This window comes from Nanorana parkeri, unplaced genomic scaffold, assembly GCF_000935625.1.
Source record: "Nanorana parkeri isolate BGI_ZX_2015 unplaced genomic scaffold, ASM93562v1 scaffold94, whole genome shotgun sequence".
NCBI classification, from domain to species: Eukaryota; Metazoa; Chordata; class Amphibia; order Anura; family Dicroglossidae; genus Nanorana; species Nanorana parkeri.
Window position 1 is genome coordinate 98,783 of NW_017306362.1, and position 7,893 is coordinate 106,675.

At 41.4% G+C, this 7,893-nt stretch overlaps 1 protein-coding gene across 2 annotated transcripts in view; it reads left to right on the top strand.

Moving 5' to 3' along the window:
• Positions 1-7,893, top strand: part of CLDN19 (claudin 19) — a 21,935-nt gene that overhangs the window by 3,046 nt on the left and 10,996 nt on the right. The gene's annotated exons all lie outside the window — the stretch shown is intronic.

Genomic DNA, 7,893 nt, shown 5'->3' on the forward strand with positions numbered 1-7,893 from the left:
TATCTATATAGATAGATATATCTATATACACACACACTTGTTTCCTGCAGTCCCCCCATAGAACAGGAGGTCGGTTCAGTATGATGCACAAATCAGGTTTATGACCCAGCTCTACTGCTTAACTTAAATGGAAAAAAAAGGGACCTACCAACCTGGTTTTGCTGTCGGCCAGGGGTGTTGGGATTACAAGACTAGCTGAATGGCATATCCTTTGGTAGGAAAGTAAATGAAGTAATAGAAGGAAAGGTTATGTAATAAACCAACATTTAAATGTTTTGTCCCTTTTCTTCATATGGTCCTACATACATTATATATGACAAATTGCAATGTTTTCTCCCCATGGTCCTGCATATATTATATAACAAATGTTATGTCCGCAAAGTTCTCTAACTCTTTCTGGCCTGACTGGTGGAAGGGAATTCTCTCCTTTGCCAATAATGGCTAAGCCTTAGAGCAATGGATGCCAGCAGGTAAGGTCATTAGTTATGGATTTCATTCCCATTGTGGGGCCTCCACATTACACAAAGGAGCTGGAGCTTTGCGGTCATGTAACAGTATAGAAAAAAGTTTAAAACAAAGGTCTCAGGTGGACTATAAGGGGTCTGTGGTGGGCTCTGCAAGGTCTTTGGTGGGCTATGCGGGGTCTGTGGTGGGCTCTGCAAGGTCTCCGGTGGGCTGGATGGGGTCCCTGGTTTGCTTTGCTAGTTTTTAGGGTCTCAGGTGGGCGGGCTGTGCAAGATGTATGGTGGGGTCTGCGAGTTCTCAGAGGAAATGTTTTGCCATTGGTTTTTTTTTAGGATTTGTTAGGATTTGTCACACTGCACCACATGGCAAAACATAGCATGTGGGAGCTGCCTTGTGGTGTGAAGATGCGATGTATTATGTTGCAGTGCTTAATTTTCTTTTAGGTTAATTATATGCTGCAGCACATTACAACAGTGCTTTACAGCTGTATCTAACACTCTTTTGCCAAATTCATAAAAGGTTTGCAGTTTGGTAGTTTATAATACCATGTGTTTCAGATTCAGACATGTCAACAGTATAAAACCAGGAGATAATAGAGATTAATGTAATTCTGAAGCGAGCCATGAAACCCCATGATCCCTCCCCAGGTTTCTAGGACGCTGTCAGCTGGGCTGCACATCGTCCTTGGTTGCTATCATGCTGTCGGCCAAAGGGCTAAAAATGCACTGAGGATGGAGTGTGGCCGTATGGACACTCTGCCCTCGTCCTTGGTTGCTATCATGCTGTCGGCCAAAGGGCTAAAAATGCACTGAGGATGGAGTGTGGCCGTATGGACACTCTGCCCTCAGCGCTGCCCCTCACCATGCCCCCATGAAACAATTTCATATAACAGTTACATGAATTTGTTGCAGGCTCCAACATTTGTCATGCAGAGATGTGACAACTCTAAAGGATTGATAAATTCCAGGAAATGTGTTCATAGTAATCTCTGCCATGGGTTCAGTATCACCAACTCTACTTTCCCAATAGCAGCTGCGACAAGCCACTCCCCTGCTCCCCTTTCATCCCGCCTATAAACAAGTGTTTAACAGTGGCTGGAGCCTGAACGATCACTGTACATGAAAAGTACTCAGAGTGTGCACTCCTATGCAAAATAAAATGAGAGGAAACAGTCTCTATTTTTTATTGATGGTACGCTGTGCATGTAGCCAGTGGTGGGCACAGAATACAGAGGGTCTCTATCTGAAGCTCACCGCGCATGTTACAATCTTATTGTACAATCTCTTTAGATCTACCAACAAGTATGTAGGGCAAGGGCCTGCATGATTGAATGCAAATTGAGTGGATAGATTAGGTCGGTCCTCATTTTACTTAGTTTTGGTGGATCTAAAGTTGATTGTACAGTTAGACTGTATTGTGTATTTTGAGTGATGCTCATTGATGATCCTCATTCTCGCTGTTGACCATGCCTGCACTGGTGATCCCCAAAGGCTTCTACAGGAGCATCTCCTGAGCACCTTCGAGATGGTCCCATAGAAGACATGGCCAGCAGGAAGATTTCTGTGAGAGGTTAATAATACAATAGGCTTTGAGATTAAGGTAAATAACAGTCTTCTACAGAGGCATCTCCTGAGCACCTTCAGGCTCACGAGATGGCCCCATAGAAGACATGGCCAGCAGAAAGAAGATTTCTGCGAGATGTTAATACAATAGGCTTTGAGATTAACGTAAATAACAGTCCGGGGTGGGGAAAGGCGAGTTACTTTATGTTAAAGCACACTTGTGCTTCAAAAGGAATCTCTTAAGGACAGAAGGATGTGAGCTGCAAATGTTGACTTGTTTTTGAAAGGGCAAGCTCCACAGGTGTCATCCTTATCCTGACTTTACCAGTTGGCTAGTGACTGGCCCAGAACCTGCATGTGTATACGTGTTGTTCCATCACTTCACTGGCTACAAAACCAAGTCACTAGTAACAGCTTCCATATTTCTATCCTGACTGTCGTCTTTTAAACATATAAAGGCCAACTCTAACCAAAGCTAATATTTTAATGAAGCAGGACTGTATTAAGACATCATATTTATTTTGGCACAGTTGACTGAGACCCTCTTGTAAAAACTTTTTCTCTATGATCATATGAAAGGAGAGATGGTTTCAGGTTTTCCTTACTATAAAAAGACTTGTGACTCCTTTTAACATCCCCTGCACGCACACCTTTCAATTGTCTTGTTGCCACATTTAGCCCCAGGATTAGCCGATAATTTAAACCTTGACGCAAGACAGCAGCTACACCAGCGTATGGCACAGCATAGAATAGCAAAACCCTCTGGTCAGGATTCGTCAGTATACCTACATCTAAAAGAAAAAAGGTAACTTCTTTGAAAACAGTGAAGTACGCATCCTAGACAGGGCGGAGGACTGGTTTAAAAGAGGTGTGCAAGAGGCTATTTCTGTAAAAATGGAGAAGCCAAGCTTTAGGCCCCATTCACACCTGACCGTTTTGTAGCGCGTCCTACGCTCGATGAACGCTCTACAAAACGGTCAAAAAAATAAATAGCATTGTAGTCAATGGTATCGTTCCCACCTGTCCGTATTTCCGCCCGTCCCGAACGCACTACAAAACGGCCCACGCATGAAAAGGTCCCGGAGCGTTTTTTGCTGCGTATTGGTCCGTTTTGTAGGGCGTTTTCCATTTGTATACTGCCAAGTAGCCTTTGGAATCGCGCGACTTTTTACCGCGAATCGCGGTAAAAAAAACGCGCGACAGACGCGCATATTACAATACGCATTAGGTGTGAATGGGGCCTTAATAGAGGTGGGGGGATAGACATCTATTGTCTGCCATATACAATGCTGTTTGAACACCTTTCTCTGGGCAGGTTAATAACCCCTCCTAGACTCCAATTATGCAAATGCAATCAAAACCTGGTTGTGTCAACAGATTATGTGGATTGGAGCAACATTCACCATTTTATTCCCAGATAATTTTTGTACAAGACATTCTGAATTGAGAAAGCTGGTCGGATGACCAGTGAAACGTCTTGAAGAAAAATACAGCAAGTCCAGTTGCCTTGACTTTTTTTTTAGATAAAAACCTTGAGGCTTGCTGTTGGCCTTGACACTTATAGTAAATATAGCTTTAGATTTTAGACATACAACTGCAGAGAAATCTAGTCTACAATAATTTTAAGAAGCCTGCAGGAGATATCACACACTGACACCCATGCAAATATTAATAGCCTAGGTTCATAAGGAGTATAAATACTCAGACAGATTGCAATATCTTGTCCAATCACCATTGTTCTCTGCTGATAAACCAGAGGTTGCAGCAGCACCTTTGCTCCCCTCTCCATAGGCCTGATGAGATTGTGTTTAGTGATGCCCTGAAACAGGATTCCTGGGGGCACTTGGGTGGTATCTAAACATCTGTCTAACCTCTATGTTCTTGGCATGTTTTATTACATTATATTAAATCTGAAGATGGCCCACATGATCAGCATTGGAAGGGAGTCAAGCTTATATTAGTGGAGCCTATGCTTTCATTTTACTGCACCCACCACACTTCCCCAATCCCTATCACTAGCATCTAACTAAATAGAGGCAACAAAGATTTGTAAGGTTTTGTCTCCTTGCCTTATCTTGAGCACACAGGGGGCCGCACCACATCCACAGGAGTATGATTACAATAAGAACAATTGAGTTTGCAAACCATTTTAGCATTAATCCATTAAAATTTCATCCAGGCAGTTCACGTACATGAAAAATGTTAAGCATTGTGTAATGTTAGAAAGGAAATGAGTAAGAAAGCCAAAAGGCAAATTGGTCCCCACCTAAATATGAATTTATGAGGGTCAGTGACAGAGCAGCCATAGAAAGTTATTCTCATGGAAAAAAACGTTTTAAAGCCACAGATGCCGAAACAGTATGCATTCTATTCCATCCTATCGCATTGAGAGGAGTGTGTTGTACTTGCAAGATCCTTTGTATTCTCCCCTATAAACAGTCATTGGTTGTGTACATTTAGTATCTGGGGTAGGAGTGGGGCAGACATACTTGTATAGATGAGCTTTGTTTATAAACTCTGCCTTTTGTACGTGAACGCAACACTACTCAAATGCATATGTTAGAACTTAAAGAAGAACACCAAGGAAAAAAAAACAAAAAAAACAACTTACCCTTGCAGGGGGGCTACCCCCCCCCCCCCCTCCATCTTAGAAGAACATGGGGTTTCATTGAGAAGATAAGAGTGTAGAGGTGGTCAGGACCACGAAAGATAGCAGTAAGGGCAGGAGGACCATGCAGCTAGAAAGATGAGTGGCATGCTATCTGTCTGCTAGGATAGCCACTGGTAAAACCCAAGGGATCGTGAGGCTCATCTAAGAAGGCTGCATAGACAGGTGGTGAGCGGAAAGCACTTGAGAGAAATCCTGCCCTGCCATGGTATGGATACCACAAGAAAAGGCTCTTCTCTGATGCATGGCCACCCCTGTAACCACAGGTCATATCAGTTATGTGATAAATGAAGTACACCTCTTCTTCAAACTGCTTACAGATAAAAGGCAATATATTTACCATAACACAAGGAAAAATTGCCCTTTCAATCATTTAACAGAAATAAATAAACTATATTTATTAAGTATATCCATGGGCTTAGAAGGTGGTATTGCCCCATTTAGCAGAAATTACTTGTTGTAGGCATTTTGCACAACTGTCTACCAGTTTTTGTAAATATTGCTAAATGTCTGGACCACGCCTCCATGCAAAATGTCTTCAGTTGTACAATGTTTGTGGGTTTTCTTGCATGAACTGTCCCTTTCACATCCCCTACAACATTTGAATGGGATTCAAATCAGGGCATTACCTAGGCCAGTTCATAACCCTCCATTTTGTTTGGAGACATTCTTTTGTGGATTTTTGAATGTGCTTCAGATCGTTTTTCTGATAAAAGACCCATTTCTGGTTAAACTTCAACTTTCAGACAAATAGCCTTACACTTTGATATGATGCATAATTCAAAGTTGACTTGATGACTGTAAGCTGCACAGACTCTAAAGCACCAAAGCAACCCCAAACCATAATACGTTCACCACCATGTTCAATGGTTGGCATAAGGTTTTTCTGAAATGCTGTATTTAGTTTGCACCAAACAAGTCTACTGTAACCATGGCCACATAGTTATATCCTTGATTCAGTCCACAGCACATTGTTCCAGAAACCCTGGCTTTTGCCTGTATGTTTAATGGCAAACGGTCGTCTTGCTAGAATGTACTTTTGGACAGTCTTAGCTTTTTCCTGGCACACTTCTCTTGCAGGTTAAATTGGTGCAATCTCTGTCTGATTGTAGGTACATGCACCTTGACACCAACCGTTGTAAAACAGTTACCTGCAGATTCCACAGTTACATTTTCAGGTTCTTGGAGACTAATTTTAGCAATAAATAATTGGTTCTTGGGTTGAATATGCCGGGCCAGCAAGACACTAGCAGTATTTTGAAAATTACGCCACATATAGATAATTTTTCTTCACAGTGGAATAATTTGGCAATTTTTTTAAATCACTTGCCTGACTCCTAGGCATCCACAACCTTTTTTTTTTCCTGAGGTCCTTAGTGAACTCTAATTGTTGGCACTTAACCTGGAACACCGGAATATCATGACTTTGAAGCGGTGGTAAATGTAGAGGTGTACTTACTTTTTTTCCATGTTACAAATCTGCATTTTCATTAATTGATATTATAGGAATGTATACACGCTTTCTATATTATGTGTCATTTGTTCATGTACAGTATATAACTTATCTGTAGGCACTGATTGCATGAAGGTCTAATGTTTGTCTGTTCACAAATGTTAAGAAAGTCAACAATTTCCATGGGGTGTACTTACTTTTTTACATGACTGTACATACACAAACATACAGTATATAAACACATTCTGTATGCACATGGACATATAAGTAAAAGAGGTTATGGTTTGACCGGGATCGTTACTGAGCATGGACAATAAAAATGCTACTGTTTTGAAGGCATAATGTTGATTATCAACCTTTTTACCCTTAGTAGCCCCACGTAAAACCTAATTAACCCACCAACAGTAAAACCTCTATAGACAAATCCGGTAATATTAGCTAATGACATTCCCATACTGCACAATGCATTTCATGTCAACCCCTAGCCTCTGCGCCACTTATCAGGTTCACCAAGGCTCAGATCCGATTTGGCATTCACTCTAAAATTAAAATTCCACCATGAAAGTTCAGGCAGCTCTGAGAGCGAGGAATTAGAAAAACAAAGAGATTATTTCACATGTGAGACAGAAGAATGTATTTTTTCCAGAATGGCAAAAGCACAAAAAGTTCTCCAGCATAATACTTCGCTGTGATGTTGACAAGGGACGCATAATTAGCCACAATTTAATTACATCTCGCAAAAAAAGACAAATTCCTGGGATATTTTGTACAGAGGCGATATCGCGTAGATTTCACAGGACCTGGGTAATAGTAGCATGTGACATCGGATATTAGGAACCATACTAGAGTTCCTAGGGCTCTTTTATTCATTAAGTAGCATGTAATAATGCTTGTTATTACTGTTGTAGCATGAATAGGAGTGGAGCTAAGCCCCGACATCAAAGGAAGGACCCAGAGTCTCAGAGGCCCAGTTGGGAAGTTTTATTTTAATTAGGTCCCAAATGTCAATCCTGGAACTGACCAGAAAGCTTAGTGTTTAGTCATTTATTTCCAGAATTTACAGTTCTCTACATATTGCCAAGCTGCTTAAATGAGCTCAACCATGCTTACACAATAGCAGAGCACTCCACAGTGCTCAAGTGAGACCGCGTCTGGAGGACAGTTGGATCATGCATATACCATCAATCACCCCCTAAAAGGGTCCGTCCACCTCGAATTCATATATCAGTTTTTGGTGAATGCTGGAGAGAAAAGCCACCTGGCAATTTCTTATATCTCTCGGAGACTTTATTAATGCGAGTTTCTAGGTCTGCCTGTACCATCAACCAATCCCTAATGGTGTCTGTCCAGCGAGAATTGATATATCAGTTTCTGGTAGATACTGGAGAGTTAAGCCACCAGGTAATTTCTTACATTTCTCGAGGACTTTATGGATGTGAGTTCCTATGTCTGCCTGTACCATCAACCATTTCCTAAAAGGGTCAGTGCACCCAGAATTCATATATCAGTTTTTGGTAGAAGCGAGAGTTAAGCTACCTGGCAATTTCTTGTATATCTTGAGGACTTTATTGGTGTGAGTTCCTAGGTCTGCAAACCTGCTGTGATTATAAGTTCCCACTTTCCCTGTTACATTTATTATCTAGAAGACAACATGTGCCACACATATAAAAATAAGTTGTAATAGCTCACACTCCTAAGTGGACAGGAATACAACCTAAAAAAAAGGTCAGATTTACAGTACACAG